At 34.1% G+C, this 23,189-nt stretch overlaps 1 protein-coding gene across 1 annotated transcript in view; it reads right to left on the bottom strand.

Moving 5' to 3' along the window:
• Positions 1–23,189, bottom strand: part of LOC122535333 (insulin-like receptor) — a gene marked incomplete at its 5' end in the record, with an annotated part of 76,660 nt that overhangs the window by 30,138 nt on the left and 23,333 nt on the right. The window lies entirely within an intron of this gene.

Below are 23,189 nucleotides of genomic sequence, written 5' to 3'. Positions count from 1 at the left end.
TGGTAGCCTAGGACTGGACGATATTTGCTTCAATCTTTGTCAAATGATATCAACCTAAGAGCTACATAATCTACAGTGCAATCAAAATTATGCAAATTTCTCTCCTTTGTTTATTTGGTAGCCTAGGACTGGACGATATTTACTTCAATCTTTGTCCAACGATATCAAACTAAGAGCTACGTAATCTACAGTCCAACCAAGATTGTGTAAATTTCTCTCCTTTGTTTATTTGGTAGCCTAAGATTGGACAATATTTGTTTCAATCTTTGCCAAACGATGTCAAACTAAAAGCTACATAACCTACAGTTCAACATGGATTATGCAAATTTCTCTTCTTTATTAATTTGGTAGCCTAAGACTGAACAATATTTGTTTCAATCTTTGCCAAACGATGTCAAACTAAAAGCTACATAACCTACAGTTCAACATAGATTATGCAAATTTCTCTTCTTTATTAATTTGGTAGCCTAAGATTGGACAATATTTGTTTCAATCTTTGCCAAACGATGTCAAACTAAAAGCTACATAACCTATAATTCAACGTAGATTATGATATTTCTCATCTTTATTAATTTGGTAGCCTAAGATTGAACAATATTTGTTTCAATCTCTGTCAAACGATGTCAAACTAAAAGCTACATAACCTACAGTTCAACTTAGACTATGCAAATTTCTCTCAAATTTCTTTGTTTATTTAGTAGCCTACGATTGGACAATATTTGTTTGAATCTTTGTCAAACGATGCCAAACTAAAAACTACATAACCTGCAGTCCAATCAAGATTGTACAAATTTCTCTCTTTTGTAGCCTAATTCGTAGTCTAAATATTTCGTAGCCTAGGACTGGAGTGTAGAAACAACTAATATTGCATGGACATCGAGAGATGCGTGCATTTTATTTCTAATTTACGCGCTAACTGACTAAAACTAATTTCCTAGTTTTAGTCAATTATATTAAATTGTATCTATAAACTGTGAATTTTAGTGAATCCACTAACTGCAAATTCACTAAAACTGCAATGACACGCTTGACTGTATTCTTAACTGTTTTAGTGAATTCACTAATGACATGTTTGCTTAACTTGGAACGAAATTAGGAATCTCCTTTCTCCCTTCCTCTTTCGTACGTTGTCATTTCTATTTGTTATGTCGCTATCGATTCAAAAGAGTAGATGTTTAATTTTCACTGTCAGTGTATTAACTCGGGAGAACTACAGCCTCGTCCGAGCGGAGGAGGTGACGGTTCTCGTAGCTTAGCGTCCTTTGTAATCCGGATCGGCGGTTCTTCGCTCAACCTCAACGCCACGTTGGGGGTAGCGTTAAATTACTTCTAGCGTCCGTAAGTGCTCGGACCCTGCTTTTTGGTACACTGACAGCGAACCTCACGCGCAAACCGCGACTTTTATTTCACATTATCTTGACCCTTTGTGAGACACGATATAACGAGAATAAAGTGTCAAGTCGAGTAGCTTCGTTTCCTTTTTCTTTTTCCTCCTTTCAACGTTAGACCAGCCTGTCTTTGATAAAGAACGTGCTGGTAGGGCAACGAATTATTGCACGACGTAGATTACTGAAATATTTGTTCTTGCTGTTCGCGTTTTTTTTTTCAAATTCTTTTTTTTTAAACTTTTCATTTTTAAGAGGAGTTTATTAAAAAACTGAATACTTATTACACCGTGTTAGCGTCGCGGATAAGAATCTAACGCAACGTTACAAGAATCTTTGATTACGTCGGATCGAATTCTATCTTGCAGGACACGTAGTTGTAAATAAAGTCGGCAACTTTCTTTCTCCCGTTCGAAGCTGTGCACCTCCGTCACGAAGGAACTGCGAGTTACTGTACAACCTATTGCGAATTATTGTATAACTTAGCGTGAACGTGAGACGAATGTCAATTCGCTGTTGGTGCGATCGTTGCCTGGAAGACAAGGCGTTTCCGTAGTTTCAAGCTTAGTCTTGCGCTTTAGAATTATAAGCCTTACTGTCTGATTTCACCTCGAGCTACGGAATGTCTCTTCTTTCTTCTTTTTTTTTTTTTCTTTTTTTTTGCGAACCAAGTACAATCAGAACTTGGTATTCTTTTAATCTCTTGCGCTGGAACGACGTACCACGCAAGTCGAGAGCTTTTTTGTTCCAAAATTGTAATATTTTCTTCAATTTTAAATATATTTATAAGTAAAACAAATGATAAATTTATTACTTCTCGATAATTTCTATCGAGTGATATCACATCGACGAGTTCGAAAAGAAAGCGACGAATTGTTGTATACGGTTTGGGTCACTCGTTATGGTCCGCAATCAGTTGCCAGTGCAAGTAGTTAACCTCTTGCGCTGGAACGACGTGCCACGCGCGTAGAGAATTTTTTTTGTTCAAAAATTATAATATTTTCACAGTTTTAGATATATTTGAATGAAACAAATAGTAGACAAAACGAATAATAAATTTATTACTTCTCGATAATTTCTATCCAGTGATATAATATATCGACAAGTTCAAAAAGAAAGCGACGAATAAATTGTGTACAGTTTGGTCACTCGTTACGGTCCGCAATGGTTAACCTCTTGCGCTGGAACGACGTGCCACGCACGTAGAGAATTTTTTTTTGTTCCAAAATTGTAATATTTTCACAGTTTTAGATATATTTAAGTGAAACAAATAACAGACAAAACGAATAATAAAGTTATTACTTCTCGTTAATTTCTATCCAGTGATATCGTGCCGACGAGTTCGAAAAGAAAGCGACGAATTATTAATTGTGTACAGTTTGGTCACTCGTTACGGTCCGCAATCGGTTGCCAGGCGCAAGTGGTTAAAGTTGAATGACAAGAGACTTCCATGTAACGAAGGGTGGGATGGGATTAGGGTTCTGGTCCCGAGTACAGTCCCGAGCATAGTCACCTAGGTAAGTGGTACCGTCCTCCAAACTTTTAATTTAATTTTTAATCGATATCAAGCCAAGAGCTGCGCGACCTGCACAGTCCAATCTAGATTATGCAAATTTCTTTCCTTCCCTTTTTTTTTTTTTTCCTTTTTCCTTCGGTACCTAAATTGGATTGCAGGTGCAATTAGTTAATAAGTAAACCACTGCGCGCCAAGTTTGAACGTTATAGGTTAAGTCAGTGTTAAGGCGCGTCCTCTTTTGTAATCCTCCAGTCCTAACTCTTAATTTTCAAGCTTTTTAAGCTTTTAACGTTTTACAAGATTCAGCCTCGAGCCATCAAATGGCGTTTCTTAGCTGTAGTTAATTTTAAACGTCGCGTCTTTGATCGCAGATCTTGCAATTAGTTAGTCTTACGTCTGATCTATAATTTTAGGTTTTAGTTTCCAGTTTCAACGTTGGTGAGTGGGGAGTGGGCTTGAATTCTCATTTCCATTACAACTACCGAAGCTCCGAAGCGACTTTCCATTCTTCTCGTTGATCCTTTTGCCTTTCTCGCCGGTCTCCTTTCATTCTCTCTTTTTACCCTTCCACCTCTGGATTTTGATTTCGTCTCTGTGCACTTAATTCCCTTTCTTTTCGTTTCACCGTTGGTTTTGTTTGCCAATTGGCTCGAAGAACCACAAGACGGACTTTGAGTTGATCCTCTCTCTTCGTTACGGATTATCGAACGATCACTATCGACGAGACGACGTGAATTTTATCTCGAAGAATTGACTTCGTTCTATCGTTACGGATTTTTAGTTGGTTTTATGGGTCATCTCGAAGGAGTAGAAGTCTACTAGCATGGATAACACCATATGATAACTTAAAATTAGACTGCGAATTTATATGCATTTATGGTAAACTCTGAGATAAAAATGTACAGAGTACAGATAATATAGAAAAATATTACAATGTTACTATAAATATTCATACAAATATTGATAATATTCAAAGTTTAATGCACTTGCAATATTTAGTTGATGACAAGCCTCCCTCCTGTATGTTCAATTGTACAATTCTGTTCAGAAAAATTGGTATTTGCGTGAAAATCTGCAACGTGGTGATTAACAATCACTCTAAAAGCATCAAGGTGAGAGTAGAATAGATTAAAGAATTTATTTCTTTCTGTCTCTCGGATATAAGAGAATAACTAACTTTGTTTCAAAACAATTGAACGCATGATTAAAGAATCTCCCACAATAATTTTGTGAAATTTTTAACTCTGTTAAAATTTTATCGGTCCTTTATAAATGCTTGTTTCAATTTCTTCGTCTCAAAGAAGAAATTGCATTAAGTATTGCAATATCCTGTAATAATTTATAGAATTTCCGTCGGTCTTTCAAATACGAAATTAACTTCTCAAAGTAGAAATTGAAATAAGTTTTGCATTGCAATGTCGTGCAATAGCTTATGAAATTTTTATCGGTCTTGTAAATACGGAAATTTATTTCTGAAGGAAGACATTGAAATAAGTTTGAAATAAGAATATCGTGCAATTTTATTAAATATTTATCTCTTTCGGTTTCTTCAAGAAAAAACGAAGCAAGTTTTATATAGTCTTTAGTAGTAGTTTCACGATAGAATTAAATATTGTCAAGGAAGCTTCGATTTCTATATTTTACGTATCGTTTGTATCAAATTCGATTAAAGGAATTTCCATTTTATTTTATTTTTTATATCATTAATTTTTTTAGCGTTATATTATAATTATAAAAAAAAAAAACGTTCTATTGATTATTTCCTATTGGAGAGAAATTTGCAGATTCAGCGATATTTCCTTGAATAATAAAAAATGTAGAAAGGTGTATTAGTCTTTGCCCAGCTTTATTTTCAGCAAGTTTTTGCGACCGCGCGCAGTCGGTGAAGTCACTTCCTCGAGCAAAGTTATTTTTGATATTTTGTAGAGCGAAACGGCTCTTGATAATTGTCGTAAATTTAATTAGAATTCACGTAAAAGTAGAGCCAATGTTTGTTGAATTGATAACAACTACATCGCGCGTGTTGATGCAATTTCTTTCCTTTTTTCTTTTTATCTCTTTATGTTTTCGAATATTATCGTTTTCGGTATCGAAGCCAGTGTCCAAAAGCCAGATGACTTTTTCTATACAAATTTATAATGACTATTATTGGTGAGTTGCATGCGACTTTTTTTTGTCCCTCCGTTATGTCGCAGGATGAAACGTTCGAAACGACACGGATGATTGATTGTATTACGATATTTTCTTTTTTTTTCTTTTTTTTTTTTACGAGCATAGTGACCATGGGTATATAAATACTTGTTTACACCCGAGTAGTAACATTTTATTTATTTCTGTATTATTTACTGGTTCCTCTTGCGTGTCGGATTTTTTAAATAAAAGCATCGCGTCACAGATATATTTCGAGTTGCAATATATTTCGAATACGACACAGTTCAATTTCAGTGAAAAAGTCAGTTGACTTTGCGACGGTTCTAGCAAAATACAATGATCTAAATTACAACTGAATTTTAGTTGTAACTGATATGACGTGAGATGTAAAGATATTAAAGTTCATTTCTCACCGTATGAAAATACCCAATGCGATAGGAAATCTCGAAATCGAAGCGACGAACTCTGAACACCTGTCGCATTCGAGAATTTGCCTAATATTAGATGTATAAAATGTCAAATTTTTTAAAACGAATGTTGAAAATTTCGTACTCTCAAAAAACGAATATCAAAAGCTTCGTGTTTCCTTCTAAAATTTATTTACTTAATCGAACAGACTTAATCAACATTTTGCTCTAACGCAGCAATGCCACTCTCAAAAAAAAAAGAAAAGAAAAAAATTGCGATCTCTGCTTGTATCCCCTCTTCCAAGTGTTACAGAAAACAAAAAAGAAACAGATACTAAATGAGTCGTCGCTAAATTTAATACTTTCTCTTGTTCAATTTTTAACCCTAGAACTACCAAAAATGGTCAAAATGACCAATTTATCATTTTTCTTGGATGCAGAACAGTGTATTTGTAGAGATTTAAATGATTTTTCGTAGAATTTGTAAACAAAAGCTTGTGTAGCTTGTTTCGTTATTTAACGTCGGACCAACCACTTTGCGACTCAGGTAAGTCATAGTCTCTTGTATACTGTTGTCAGTTTTAAATATTGTAAAAAGGTTCTTGATTGTGCTGTTATCTATTAGGTTGTCTTTCATGTTGCACTCTAGACATTTTTCAATGTATTTTCTACAATCCAAAATAATGTGGTCCTGTGAACTATGCATAGTGCCCGTTAGCAGCACTATGCATAGTTCACAGGTTCGAGGTTCTTCTTTGTAGAGATGTTGAGTTGGGTGAGTCTCGTGTGTTCTATTATTATGGCTCTTGATGTTATGTATATTGTCTTGGTCGTGTCTTGGTGTAGGGTGCAGGCTCTTCTTGAAGAAATCGTTCTTGACTACTTTTTGTCGTTGTTTGGATGAGACTTTTATTTCAGTTTTCGTTTATTTTCTTTTTGAGTAGGTAGAGTGTGGCGTTGTCGTTGTTTGGATGAGATTTTTATTCCAGTTTTCGTTTATTTTCTTTTTGAGTAGGTACAGTGTGGTGTTGTCGTTGTTTGGATGAGATTTTTATTCCAGTTTTCGTTTATTTTTCTTTTTGAGTAGGTAGAGTGTGTTGTTTTCTGGTAGGCCATTGTTGTAGTGGTTGAGATTAAATGAGTTTGCAGCTTCTTTAGCCAATTGGTCCCCAACATTGCCAATATATGCGGGGACCACTTGGTTTCAGTGACTGTGTTGTTTCTATTTGTTCACTTCATGTGTACTTTATTCTACTGTAAAGTTTCACAAACAATGTTTTCAACATTTCTGATGTAATACAAGTTGATAATGATTTCTTGCGACGCAGGCAGATCAAAGGTACACAAAGTCGTGGTCAAGTATCGATTCGTTCAAGTGTCATTCGATCGATGAATAACGATATCGCACGAGTGATACTGGTTCAAATGTCGAATTGTCGCGTGTGGTCAATCTCTCGTCGGCAGTTGTTGAAACTTTTCGCGGACCAAGTGATGGTTTCGAAGTGGCTGGACGTTCATTCTGGCGGCGTGACGACCCCTTTCGTCGTTGCTAACGCATGCATTTTGGATTGCGCTGTGTTTAAAAGGACGAGGGTTTCGTCGGAAATAAGTGGAAATAATGGGGAAGCTTTGCGAATACGCTTCGAGCTAAGCTCATGGTGGTTGAACGTTTTGAAGCTTTTCGTGCGGTTCGTTTCGCTGAAAGGAGTCCCTCCCAGAAATGAAATTTGCATTTTCCTCTCGTTGACGATGCCTTTCGCCGTTTTCCAAATGCTCCGTCTGGATTGCACGTGGCGTTTGCAGCGTTATTGCAAAGCTTCACGTATTCCGTGAAAGAAAAATCTCGCGCGAGTATCGGTGGAATTTCATTTTCGTGGAAAATTCCGAATTGAATATATACGGCATTTCACGTGCTTTCGTCGAACTAACACATTCCGTTCCACGTTTTATTCGCGAGGTTTGCTTCCTTCTTTCACAAATAAATCTTTCCTTTCCTTTTATTGATCATTCTTTCTCTTTTGGTAAAATTACAACAAACGTTCCTTTTAACGGGCAGCTCTCGATACTGCACTCGACAGAGCAAACAATAGAGTTTAATTTTAATTTAATTAATAATTCAAAGCCTCCTTGCAAACGAATCCCCTTTTTCATTCGTAATTCTCTTTCATTCGACGAAATTGCGATAAATATTTCTTTCGATTGTTTGTGAAATTAATAAAACAACAAAGCGCGTAGTTTCGACAATTTAAAATTATTTCGAGTTATGCTTTCTTACTAGCGGATCCCTTTTTCATTGATAACTGAATGAAAATGAAATTAAAACCGATTTTTATACATAATTTAGTAAAATATAAAATATAAAAGTAACCAATAAAACTAACAAAATAGTAATAAATAATAAAATTGAAAATCATTAATCTAATGAATAACAGACAATACACGCTAATTCTTTTTAGATCTTTTTACGTTAGGATTTTCGTGTCCGTTGGTCACGTGACTGCTGGCAATCAGCACAATGATCATAGTTTTTTTTATCAGCTACTGGCAATGATTAATGCATCATGCACGACGTAATTTCTGCATGTGTATGTGTGTGATTACGTCGCTCGATTTTTATTACAGCAAGATATATATCCAATAAAGTCGCCAATATTAATTACAGTAATCAATTTTAATTTCTCGTTAATTATCATCAACAATATTCAACTTGTCAAACTACAGAACAATTTCCTCGAAGAAAAATACGAGCCGTCCCAATTTCCAACTAATCGTCGAGACACGAATAAATCTTCGATTCACGAAAATGGTACGCACTTAGAGTACATTACGTTGAAAACGGAGGCGTAGGTCTGTGCTAGTATCTCGCCTAATCATTTTTTTAAATATAGGACCAGCTAGGATAGCTAGCGTAATTTCTGGCGTGAATGTTAATGACCCGTACGGCCAGGTTGGCACATACACACACACACACACTTTCTCTCTCTTTCTGCTCCTCTTGCGTGTCCAACTTGCCACCGGACTAATTTGAAAAATCGACGACAAAATTTGGAACGTGCCTCGTCTCTGGCTTTGTCCATCGATCTTTCAAATTCATCACGGCGAAGGTGCAAATATATCGCGCTCGTGATTTTTGTCAGAGACTGAAACCGAAATATTATGAGGTTTAGGTATTTACTCCCATATTATCGTAATATAACCGCTATTTGGGAAATCGGTTTTAATACCGGTATAAGACGGTCATACCGGTATTTTCATACGTATTTTATCGGTATTTGACGTCCACAACGGTAAAAATACCGAAATATATACCGGTGCGGTATCGCTTCACCGACGAAAACAGATTTTTCATTTTCTACGTACAGTGACTCTTAATAATAATTAATATTCGGGCATCGTGCTATTCAAAATATTGTCGTGGATTTCGATTGTTTATAACAGTAAATTTGGATTAATTTTTTAATAATATAATAGAACATTCATTGTAGTTTATAGTAACATAAATTTTATTTGTTTATTGCACGTCTTAATGTCAAACTGAACTATGTCGGAATGTAGCGTGGCAAAAATATTCGGACATTTGAAGAACTACGATATTCGAATCTGAAAATTGTTAACATAAACGATAATTAATATTTTGTTAGGTAGCCCTCAACTTCAATAATATATCGCACACGCTTAGGCATATTTCCAGTAATTTTTTTCAAGTAATTTAGCGGAATGTTCTTCCATTCTACGATTAATCGTTGTTTCAACTCCTCTTTCGATTTATCGACGTACGACAATTAATCATTTTCCACCGAGAGAAAGGAAAAACGTATCGAGAAATCGATCATCTGTTAAAATTAAGTAAGAGCATCGTGGCTGATATTGTACGGAGATACAACGATGAATTAGAAATAATAAAAGATACGTGTATAAGCGTCATCAAATTTACTATCGGCAGCTTTATGAAAACATTTAACCGTTGTCTCCTTTTCCTTTTCTATAATATATTAACATTTTATTTACCGGTATATTATACCGAAATACATCTACCGACCTAACATCGTTTCGATAGCATCATACCGGTATTCGCACCATTTCGATTTCATCAAACATAATCAAACAGTAACCTAAAAACACCAGTATTTTACCGGCATCCGTAATACCGATTCGGTCTCTGATTTTTGTACGTACAGATAATGATGAATTACGATCGATTGCTCACGCAAACGATCGTACACACGTGCCGCGATATGAACGATAGTCTTGATTTTTTGTTTCCGGCTTGAGAGAGTATCTCGAGCGCGGACGTGAGTCGTCTCAGTTGGCGGAGAAAGAAGAGGCTTCAGACCGCCAGAAGAACTCCGGCAAATTGCCACGAAGAGGACAACTTACTAATGGCTCGCCATCCTTTAGATCATTTACTTGACTCGGAGCATGAAAAGTTATTCCCCGGTACTACTTTGTCACCACGCACGTGTAGTAGCTCTTTTTCAAGTTATCCCTTCTATTAGTGTGATCGATATCGGTTTGAACTAGGATTGGTTTGAAATTTCACGTTCTGAATCAGATCGTTGCGATCGTTGAATCATTGACTTCTATTTGGATTAGCGTTTGCCTTAAATGGAAGATATTTATGGCGAATAATTTTTGAAAAAAAGTGACACCAGAATTTCTCGAGTTCTCTCTTCTTTCGAGGTTAATTTCTTTAGCTTAGTGTGTTAACTAGTTTCTTTAAGATTTTTACAGTTACTCTCTTTAAGGTTAGTTTCTCAAGAAGTAACTTTTTCTGTACGTACATGTTCATCGAATTCATTTTAAAAATAGCGAATGTTGCGAACGAGCGACAGCGGTTTGAACTGAGAAGTCGCGAGTTGGTTTGAAATTTTCGTGTTCTTTTTTTTTTAGAATCAGAGTTGCGAGGAATCACCGACTTTAAATTAGCGTTTGCTTCAAATGGTAGATGTGGCGATTGATCGATAATTTTTTAAAAAATAATATCAGAATTTTCTCTCTTTTTTTTTTTTAATATTAATATTAGATTTCTCTCTTTTTAATATGAATATTAGTTTTAGTATGAATATTAATATGAATATTTCTCTCTTTTATGTTAGTTTCTCTAGTCTAGCTCAAGTTAGTTCTCAAAATTAGTATTTTTTGTGTTTTCTGTATTTTCTGTTCTCATCGAATTCATTTAAAAAATAACATTATACTTTAGTAGTGTATAAAAATTAAAAATAGCGGGATATCTTTTTTTTTATCGGGATTATTGAAACTCTTCTCTCAATTAATGTCACAGTAAATTACGTTTGCAAATTGCTCGAAATTCTTTCATCGGAAAAACGTGGAAGGATCTTCACAAGGAATTGCATAACAATCTGAAACTTGGCGCTGATACATCCGCGACGAAATAAAGAGCGCGTGTTCTCTAGCGTTCCGATGAAACAACGATCGCGTTTTCTTTGGAGTTGCGGTGAAATATGGACCACGTTTTCTTTAGCGTTCCGATGAAATAAAGATCGCGTTATCTTTAGCGTTGCGAATTTATCAACTACGAGACACCGCAGTTCTCTCTACAAATTTCTCAATTCTCGACTCGCCACAGTTTCTTGAAGAGCAAAGTTGAATTCAAAAGCGAATTCTTTTCTTTTTCAACGAATTGAAATTTCGTGAAAAAATTTTTGACGAATCGTCGTGAATATCAAATGTCTCGATTTCTTTCATTTCATTTTAGTTACTTCAGCGCGGCGAAACTTTGGCCATTTTGATTAAAAATTTGTGCGTCGTTCTGTCTCGTTTGTAAAACGCGACAAGTTTTTACACCGGAACAGTGAGAATACTACTACCGTTCCAGTTTCTGTGCCGCTTAATTCAGACAAAGGTGATTACACATCGGCAGCAGCATGTCCGTCCGCGACATTTCGTAATTAGTGTTTCGTACTAAATATATTAATGGTAATTAGCGTTGCGCGAATAATTAACGCGCTCGCTAACGATGCGCGCGCGTGAATTTTCGCGAATTTCGTGCCCCGTTTCGTACATTTTCATCTTACCAAAAGTAAATTCGCCGACGTATAATACAAATAAAATGTAAATATAAAAAACGAGCTCGCGATTTTCTTTACGAAAAAATTTTCTATTTTGTCGCGTCGGACTTTAGTACATTAGCGTTGCTGATGAGAGTGAAAAGATATTTCATCCCGCTTTTAAAGAGCGGATTTCCCCTTGCTGCCAACCTCAGGCACTCATTTGCAAATTAATTGAAAATTAATTATCTTTGAAATTTCTATTTTTTCTTTTTCTTGTTTTGTTATTTAAATAGCTTATTAATTATTGCCTCCTATAACGTTTGACGCGTAAATACGGTATTAACATAATTCGTGATCAATACTATACGAAACACTATATACTCATATAATGTTCAAGAATTGCTTATAGATCGTAAAGTTTTTTCTATACTCGGGAATGTATTACTTCACTATTGCGGCGTGTTCGTTTGCTAATTGTTCTATTTCGTTGAAACACTGTCTGTTAAATTGTGAAATGTTTTTCCACATTGGAAATACATAACACTTGCCGTATTTATTCAAAATTGTGTATTTTAAAATTTTATTGTGTTTGTTTTAATAAAAGATTATTCACGTTATACAACTTCTTCCTTTTATAATTTCTCAGTATAGTGTTCGTAATATATTTAATACCTTTATGGTGAAATAATTTTATAAATGTCTGAACTTGCAACGCACAAATTAAGATTTATTCGCAATTACCGGGTAACCTTCGAAGAAAAATGTTGCACGAAGGACGTTCGTTAGATTTTAATTTAACTTTGTTCGTGCTAATAATAAAAGTTGCATTTTTGTTACATTTCTGTATACTTCACTTATATAAAAATTGTCTGGAATTATAGAAGTCGCTGAATTGTAAAAATTTAATTATAGATTAACGTTGTCACTGAATTGTATAAATTTAATTATAAATTTTCCATGAATCTTCAATAATACTAATAATATTTAACGAATGAAATTTTAATAATAATAACACTTGATAATTTTTACTGATATTAGTATTCATTCTATGTATAAATAAAGATATAAATCACTCGTCAGGTCTAGATCATTAAATATCCTAAATTAACACGTATTTTGCTGAAAATTGCTCGAAACTGAAATCAAATCGTGAAATTTCAATCGACTCTTCATCGCGGTGTTCAAAAAACATTTTTTTTTTTTTTACTTCTCATCTAGGTCAAACGTTAAAATTGCCCTGATTGTTCAATATTATTGAAACACCGCCGCTCGAGAATGTCAGCGCTGTATTCATTGTTTTTTTTCCAGTCTGTCTCGATTATTTTTAATTAATTTCAATCTTGGATCTCAATCTCGATTTCAATTTCAATTTCAACGACAGACAAATTGCTACTTCAGTTCAGTATTTTATAATGTATTCCCTCCATTTGATCTTTCTTCAATTTCTACGTTTTCAACTCATGCCAATTTCCATTCACATCGGTTTCAATTTCAACTTTCTTCGGTCTCAATGTCAACGTTAATCGCTCGCGATCGAGATTTCCCTTAAAACTTTTTTCCCCCCTGTTCCCAATGTTCGTTTGCAAAGCGATCAAACAGCGAAGGCTTTTGCAAACGTACATTTCGAAAGAGAGGTCATTTCTTCTTTAAACTAGTAATGGCGAGACTCGGATGAAATCGTTATTATTCGGCGTACAAATTGCTAATTGCATCACTATGCGGTACAATTATAAATTACACAAGTAATACGAGCTAATTAACTGGAGATTTTAACGCGATTGTGTTTTCACAGCCTTCTCTATTCGACAATTATCTTCTAATATTACCAAAATAAAATTATTTAAAATATTAGATTAGCTAATTAACTGGAATCGCGATAGTGTTTACACAGCCTTCTCTATTCGACTATTGTCTTCTGATACTATCTTCTAATATTACTAAAATAAAATTATTTATAATATTAAAATTATTTAAAATATTAGATTAGCTAATTAACTGGAGTCGCGATAGTGTTTTCACAGCTTTCTTTATTCGACTATCGTCTTCTAATGTTACTATTATTTTTTAATACTACCTTCTAATATTACCAAAATAAAATTATTTATAATATTCATATTATTTAAAATATTATATTAGCTAATTAACTGGAGTCGCGATAGTGTTTTTACAGCCTTCTCTATTCGACTATTGTCTTCTAATCTTACTATTATCTTCTAACACTATCTTCTAATATTACCAAAATAAAATTATTTATAATATTAAAATTATTTAAAATATTAGATTAGCTAATTAACTGGAGTCGCGATAGTGTTTTCACAGCCTTCTCTATTCGACTATCGTCTTCTAATGTTACTATTATTTTTTAATACTACCTTCTAATATTACCAAAATAAAATTATTTATAATATTCATATTATTTAAAATATTATATTAGCTAATTAACTGGAGTCGCGATAGTGTTTTTACAGCCTTCTCTATTCGACTATTATCTTCTAATGTTACTATTATTTTCTAATACTATTTTTTAATATTACCAAAATAAAATTATTTATAATATTCAAATTATTTAAAATATTATATTAGCTAATTAACTGGAGTCGCAATAGTGTTTTTACAGCCTCCTCTATTCGACTATTGTCTTCTAATGTTACTATTATTTTCTAATACTATTTTTTAATATTACCAAAATAAAATTATTTATAATATTCAAATTATTTAAAATATTATATTAGCTAATTAACTGGAGTCACGATTGTGTTTACACAGCCTTCTCTATTCGACTATTGTCTTCTAATCTTACTATTATCTTCTAACACTATCTTCTAATATTACCAAAATAAAATTATTTATAATATTAAAATTCAAAATATCATATAAAGTAAAATCAGCATAATATTTACTGCAAACGGCAAAAATCAATATATATCGGCGATTTGCATCGCAAAAACCAAACTGAAAGCTAGTAAGACACAATTTAAGAGACCAGGCTCGTTTGATAGAGATAACGACACGATAAGTGTACGATATTATAGGTTGCAAGAGAATGCGATGCCGTTCGACGATAACCGAGGAACGCTACGAAAATTCAACGGCTGATATCATTCGAGCGTTATTTAAATCCAGAAAGGAATGTCTATTAATAACTACAAGATCGTTTCTTACTAACAAGGGGAACACCTGGGCGTTTCGAGCCTCCGGATGAAATTCAAAAAATTAGGAAACTTTGAGGGCAAGTAGAGCGTATAAAGGTGAAACTTCGTCTCGCTCATCGCGAGCGAAATGGAGTTGGAAAATTCGGCAGTTTCTCGATTTCATAACTTGGCAGCTAATAAGAGATGAACGGAGGGGAAAAAAAAGTCTTGTGACAAAAGTCACTTCTTCTTCAGTTTCAATTACAAGGATTCCATCTTAATGGAACTGAATTTTAAAAAGTCGAGAATTAAGAAATCTTAGAAGACTTGTTAATTGCAATGTATGATGCAAGAAGAAAGTTACGAATATAAAAGTATTTCGTACGAGCGTAAAATAAAATTGGTACAATTATTTATGAAAGAAAAACTGTAGAAGAATAAATTTTGATGCATAAATTGAAGCCTCTATAGTTTCTCATCTTATACTGAAATGTTTTTACGTTAAACAACGACTGGATAAGTTAGAAAATAATTTTCTTCTCGAAAATACTATATAAATTATTATGGTACGTGAAAGCATCGAAAGAAGCATTGAAAGGTTTCTTTCATGACTGATTTCGCAATCGATTTGAAAATTGAAGCCTCCTGTTTATAGTGATCCTGGGAAACTTGACGTATGATCTTTTCTCGCCATTTGATCAAACTTTGAATATTAGGCTCACGCTTAGGATAACGAAACTTTGAGAGACTGTAACATTTTCGTTGTATTCGAAGTTCAATAAATTGGCGAAAAAAACGAAAAAAGAAAAACACTAGAACTACCGTGAATTAAAGCATAAAATTTCCTACAGAAACACTGAAGTCGAAAAAATAGAGAAACTTTAATACTAATATAATGAAACTTTAATACTAATATAATGAAAAGTATACAAGCTTCTACTTATGTATTTTAAATTATTTGAATCTTCAAAAACACACTGTTTTACACTTATAAAATGTCTAACAAAAATTACAAATTGCTCATTTTTAATACTTTGATAGTTCTAGTGTTAAAACGAGTCCAAGTTCGTACGACTTTTTTTTTAAACAAAACTGTATGAATATTAATGAGAGTTCACTCTACATACTTCTGTACGCTCCACTTATGCTCGAAGTATAAATCACAATTCATTTCGAATTCCCAACGTGCCTACGACAATGGTGACATTCGTTTAATTAGAAACAAGTTTGTTTAATTAGAAAATTGATCTCGTCTAGAATATTCGGAATATTATGTTCCATGTGCTTATAATTTGCAAATTGTAAATTGAGATTCAATTTACAAATTAAAATTCAATTTTATGTACTTACGTTTTAGAAGCAATGAATAAAAGTTCAATTTATAAATTAGAACTCAATTTTATATATTTACAATTTACGAATTATAAACAAATCGAAATCCAATTCAATTTTATGTACTTACGATTTACAAGCAATGAATAAAAGTTCAATTTATAAATTAGAACTCAATTTTATATATTTACAATTTACGAATTATAAACAAATCGCAATCCAATTCAATTTTATGTACTTACGATTCACAAGCAATGAATAAAAGTTCAATTTATCAAATTAAAACTCAATTTATAAATTTTATACATTTATAATTTACGAATTATAAACAAAAGTTCCATTTACAAATTGAAATTCAATTCGATTTACCAATTGAAATTCACCTTTACGTAGTTATTTTTTTTTTTTTTTCGTTTACTTACGTAAATTACGTAATACTTACTTACGTACTTACAACTAACAAACTGCAAATAAAGGTACGTCTTGCAAATCGAGACGTAATTTACAAATGAAAATTCAACTCGCGATTCTACTTTCTATATATATATATATATACATGAAAAATTCACCGCGCTGTTAGAAGATCGTTCTTCCAGATCAAAATGCGCGATAAAATGGCGCCCATTGCGGGGCAGTCACGGGCAGAATCTCCCCGTGAGTATCGTCTCGCTTTTCGAATCAGTATCTGAAACGTCCGAACACGAAATCCCAATAAGACGTTGGGGGCTCCGGTCCCGAGCGTACGTGCCGAGACGCTCCGGGGCTCCGTGTTCCCGCGTACGTGCGTTAGCAACGTCGAAAGTTGCAGAGAGCCAGGCAAAACGGCGGCGGCGCACAGCAAGGAGTTACATTTTTTAAAGCGAAACGAGTTGTTGCTCCAAGACTGGACTGCTGCGGGGTGGTCCCTCGACGAAACGACGTTTTCCGTACAATCACGCTCGTCGATTGGTTCGAAACGTCACGGGCGCTGAGAAATGAGAAATAACGATCGACAGACGAGATCGGGGACGAGTTTGTGTCCTTGCCACTCGCCACGGACCGACGTGTGCACGTCTCGAATTAAACGCGGCCGAATCAAGAAGCCAATCTGCGTTATGCTCGCGGATGAGCGCGCGGCAAGTCGTGTTTTCAAAAACGTTGACTCTTTTCTCGCGACGCCGCCTTTCGATCGGGTCGACGTTCTCGCCAGCTCGTTCGAACAGCGAAAGCAGCAAGCACTCGCCTCGATGAGAGCATCTCAATAAATGAAACAGTTAATTTAGAAAAAGAGAATTCCATTTGAATGTGGATTCGATCCAATTTTAAAATATATATATATCAACATTTTCAATATATCTTTCTTTTTCTTAATTAGATTGTTATTTGCAATTTTTGATAGTGAAATCACTTTACCGATTCCTGTAAATTTTATATTTGAAATATGTAAATTTTTATTATATGCTAAATATATTTATTATATTTTATATTAATATTTTATATTAATATTAATATTTAATATATTTTAATAATTATGATATTTTATATATTTAATTTATAAAATATACATTTATGTTTATAATGCTATTCACATTAATTATAGAATGAATAATAGGATATTCCTGTAATTTTATATTTGAAATATATAAATTTTTATTATATGCTAAATATATTTATTATATTTTATATTAATATTAATATTTAATATATTTTAATAATTATAATATTTTATATATTTAATTTATAAAATATACATTTATGTTTATAATGCTATTCACATTAATTACAGAATGAATAATAGGATATTTACGTTGAATATTTTAGCTCTCGCGTGTGTCTTCAACTTGTCTCCTATTTTTATTATCCCCTTGCGCTGACAACTGATTGCGGACCGTCGCTTTCTTTTCGAACTCGTCAGTATGATATCACTGGATAGAAATTATCGAGAAGTAGTAAGTTTATTATTTTGTTTTGCCTATTATTTGTTTTACGTAAATGTTTACAAATTTAAAAAAATACTCGCGCGTAGCACGATTTATTCTAGGGCAAGAGGTTTAAAAGCGCTTTAAGATGTTTTCGTTTGAATTCCCGCGGGGAATTTATTCTATTTCGCGATCGTTGAATTATGAATGAAATTTCACACGTCGGATTCTCGAAATCCGCAGGCAAAGTTCGAGAAACGTGTTTCCCTTGCTCGTTTTTTTTTTTCCCTTTCTCGCGTAAAGCGCGAAGCGCCGCGCGCAAAAACGACTCTGGGATTCGCCTCTTCGGTGGACGAGATGACGATATTATTATCCGGCCGACACCGAGGATAGTCGGGCCGGTCTACAGACAGAAATAGTTGTTCGCGAAGCTGGCTGCCAGCGATTCTCTGATTTATGCCGGAACCGTGGGCATGTTATTGCCCTCCATCGAGCATAATCGTCACCGGCGTGAAAGCAGCCGTTGACGGACCGCCACCCGGGGCAGACTTCGACACGTTTCATATCGCCCCGTGCCGCTCGTTGCTAGAACGTTGGCCAACGGCAGGAATCCCGACTAAGATTGGTCTTTTCTCTGCAATGACCGAAGTGTATCTAGCGATGCGATTTCGTTCGTTTTGTAAATAGACGGCGTTGCCATAGACCAATGCGATATCATCTGCACGATGCCCTCTTTCTTCCAGTTTCAGTGCCACTTTGACATCGATGTACTCGAAAATTGTACATTGACAAAACTGGAGGATCAAATTTTCATCGGAGACATTCGAGTGAAAAAAAGTAGAGGAAGTACTTTGCGATAAGTAACAGCAAACTTGCACAAACTTCTACGAAAGATCATTTAAATCCTTGGAAATGCAGTGTCTCGTGCAGTTTCGTGCATCTACGAAGTTTCTACTAAAAATTGAAAATTGATCGTTTTGACCATTTTTGTAGTTCTAGTGATTAACCGCTTGCGCTGACAACTGATTGCGGACCATAACGAGTGACCAGAACCAACAATGCAATAACTCGTCGGTACGATATCACTGGGTAGAAATTATTGAAAAGCAATAAATTTATTATCTGTTTTGCCCGGGTTATATACTTAAATATACTTAAAACTGAGAAAATATTGCAATTTTGGGACAAAAAATTCTCAACGTGTGTGGCACGTCATTCCAACGCAAGAAGAAATTAAGATTGAGTTCCAGGAGTTATTGAAAAACCGCCAAACGGCACGACATTGGTCTACAAATATTTTTAACTCTTGCTGAGGAAAAATAATTGAAAATAATCGACGCACTATATTTTTAACTCTTACTGAGCAAAAATAATCGATGTACTATGTTATTAACTCTTATTGAGCAAAAATAATCAATGTACTCAAAAACTGTACATTAAAAATTGAGTTCTAGGGTTTATTAAAAAAACGCCAAGCATCGACATTAGTCTACAAATATTTTCAACTCTTGCTGAGGAAAAATAATTGAAAATAATCGATGCACTATATTATTAACTCTTACTGAACAAAAATAATCGATGTACTCAAAAACTGTACATTAAAAATTGAGTTCCAGAGTTTATTAAAAAAACGCCAAGCACCGACATTGGTCTACAAATATTTTCAACTCTTGCTGAGGAAAAATAATTAAAAATAATCGACGCACTATATTTTTAACTCTTACTGAGCAAAAATAATCAATGTACTCAAAAACTGTACATTAAAAATTGAGTTCTAGAGTTTATTAAAAAAACGCCAAGCACCGACATTGGTCTACAAATATTTTCAACTCTTGCTGAGGAAAAATAATTAAAAACATTCGACGCACTATATTTTTAATTCTTACTAAGCAAAAATAATTGAAAATAATCAATATACTCAAGAATTGACTAGCTACTACATTAGTCTGTAGATCATCTTTCAACTTTGATCGAATGAATATAATTGAAAATAACGGCACGTATAGGAGCGAAGTGACTAAGAACTAATGAGTTTGACGCGACGAGCAAGTATCGGTGAGATTAGGCGCGCTGACTTTACCAGAAACTTAGGCTGCATGCAGCTCGCGTATAGCTTGGCCTTTCTCACGCGAAATTTGAATAGCGCGAGATCGCGCTGCGTGGGACTCGGGGAACGATCAATCTCTTTATTTAAATAATAATAATTCATATCCGCGCGTTACAATGGAAGAGCGGAGTTGATACAGCCTTGGACGAATAGACGCGCGTTGCGTATCTCGTTCTTGCTTTCCTTTTGCGTTGCCAAGCGATCGAAGACGCTTCTCCCGAGTTATGTACAAAGACAGAGAGAGACAGCAAGAATAGAAAGAACAATTGTTATCTTACAACTTCATGTGCAACATTCGCGATGAAATTTTTCGTTTCACGTCCAACAAAAGGATTTTTTCGTTTTAACTTCAATGTTCAATGTTAATTTTTTCTTTATGAATGTAACGATCTATGTATAAGGTAACTATGTTTTCTTTTTTTTTTTTTTTTTTTCTAATAAATTAGTATCTTAATTTAACACGTTTAACGCTAGAACTACCCACGAAGAAATTAAAGTGCAAGGTGCAAGAAAAAGTTGATAATGCGATAAAGAACGCAAGAACGCGTTCTGTTAATTTTGTTAAAAATCACTCGAGTATCTCTAAAGATACACTGTTATAAATATATATATAAAATTTCCATGGAAAATTGTATATCGATCGTCGCTTTGACATCGCTTTGGTAGCTTCGGTGTTGAACCGTTGAAATTCATCGTGCGATCTTGATACCCGATTGTTCGAAGCCTGTTTCAGAAAAAGAGAATCGTTTTCTCGTTAACGATTGGGAGAATCAAAAAGAACCATTTTTGTCCTTGAAGAGGAAGAAAAAGAAAAGGAAAAAAAAAAAAAAAGAAAACGCTGTGCAAGCTCGTAAGAAATTATCTGATGAATGCACGGCGAAGAAATGTTCAAACGATGGCAGCGTCAGAATCGGTTTGCTAAGTTTCACATGCTGATGAGGATGTCAGATCGCTCTCACAACTGTTCTCCCGTCGAAAACGATAAGAAGTTTCTTTCGATACGCGGAGTCGTGAAGTTGCTCGAAAGACAAAGGGCAGAAGGTAATCGAGCAAAATGAACGATCATACCATCTGATAAAGCTTTCGTTTTTCTCGTACGAAATTTACCTTTTCGTATAAAAAAAAGTACAGTCACTTTTATATATTTTAATATACATTTTAGTATATTTTATATATTTTTTACTTTTATATATTTTAATATATTTTATATATTATAATTTTACATATTTTATATATTATAATTTTATATATTTTGTATACTATAATTTTATATATTTTGTATATTATAATTTTACATATTTTATATATTATAATTTTATATATTTTGTATACTATAATTTTATATATTTTGTATATTATAATTTTACATATTTTGTATATTATATATATTTTATGTATATTTATATATATTAATTTTATATTCTTTTGTATATTATATATATTTTATGTATATTTATATATATTAATTTTATATACTTTATATATTATAATTTGATATATTTTATCATATTTTAATATACATTCCTTCAGAAAAAGGGGACTCACTGAATTTCTTGAACTTGGAAAATTTTGTTTTTCGTTCGAACTTCGCGGAATTCCTAGTGAAATCATTTTCTTTTACATAAATGTTACGTTACGTACACATAAAAATCATTACGCCAGGAATTCCACGAAGTACGAAAAGAATTTTTTTTTCCAAGTTCAAGAAACTCAACGAATCCTCATCATCTGTGATTTAACTCGACCTTTCCCCAGTTGACGCAGATGCGCAACAGTTTGCAGTTCAATTGCGAAACAAGTCGTTCGTTAAAATCGCTCGTGAAACAGAGACGACACGCGAGAACGAACATAAATCTTCAGGCAAAGTGTTACAGATCGTGGCGTCAATGACACGAGAGAAGAGAGAGAAGGAGTTTTTAACGATTACTCATCAACTTGGTTACGAAATCGCTCTGACCGAAATGCCAACGCGAAACGGTTCGTTACACTACTGCTCGCTATAATAGAATCGTCAAAATTTCTGCCAGGACGACACGTCGACGATGCCAACCAGCCGCCATTTTGATTCCTTTGCCGCGTGCAACGATGAAATTCTTGCGCCTTTCTTCTATTCTACTATACACTATCCTATCCGAGTCATTCTTACTATGAAAACTTCTCTCTCTCTCTCTCTCTCTCTCTCTCTCTCTCTCTCTCTCTCTCTCTTTCTCGATACTTCTCCATCGAGAAGCTGGCTCTTAACTCCGGTTCTCATCTTGCCTCTAGGCGATCCGGGATGGACCTTGCGCCAGCGATCAAGCATAGTCGCGCCAATGACAATGCAAATTGTCGATAATTTAAAGTAATATAACTTGGTAGGAAAAAAAAAAAAAAATACGATCTCGATCACTTGGTCTCGTTTTCAACCGTGGATCTTCGACGTTAGATTGGATTATGTACCAAGTGGAAAAGCAAGGGATTTTTACTTTGTAAAAATTTCAACGCCTCTCGAGAACATCCTACATGTGGTCTTGAAGATTGGAATTTTCTCTTTGTAAAAAGGTTCCTTCATTTGATCGAACTCGAAATATCAGAATTCATTCAATTCTCTTCGCTTAGACCTGGTATTCAAAGTTCGTAAAATAGTAAAAAGATTTTCAAAACGATGACAGATCTATTTATAAAAATATTCTTTTTAATGTAGTCAATGAATTTTTACAATTCTCGAAAAGAAAGTGTCCTACGTGATGGGAAAATTATCTTCGAAGGAACAAAAAAGAACAAACTCACGACTGTTCAGAGCGGAAGCTTCACGTTTTAATACTTGAGACTGAATCGTCATGTGATCTTACAAAGTTACATCCACAATTAATTAATTAAATTTTTGCTTGTCACACTTGAGCTCTTAGTTAAATACTGGAAATTTTTTTCTAAAGCCATTCGTCGGATCGCCGTTTGATTCAGACACACTTAATAATTGACGACCAATGTGACGATCATTCTACATTTCAGATTAAATGTAGGACTATGTACAACTAAATTAAATGAGAGGAGCTCACGAATTTCGTATAAGACTAAAAAGATCTATAGCGAGAAACTACTCCTAGCGAAATGTTAGGATCTGACATTCAAAGTTCAACGAGATAGCCAAAAAGAAAAAAAGTCACACAGCAAGTTGACCGCTCTTCTAAAATAAGAAACAAATTCACGGCTGTCGAAATAGAGATTTCACTCCGAGTGAATGAAATTATCGATAATTTTTCATAGTGTTT

Source organism: Frieseomelitta varia, unplaced genomic scaffold, assembly GCF_011392965.1.
Source record: "Frieseomelitta varia isolate USP_RPSP 00005682 unplaced genomic scaffold, Fvar_1.2 scaffold_699, whole genome shotgun sequence".
NCBI classification, from domain to species: domain Eukaryota; kingdom Metazoa; phylum Arthropoda; class Insecta; order Hymenoptera; family Apidae; genus Frieseomelitta; species Frieseomelitta varia.
This window is presented reverse-complemented; position numbering and strand designations above follow the sequence as displayed.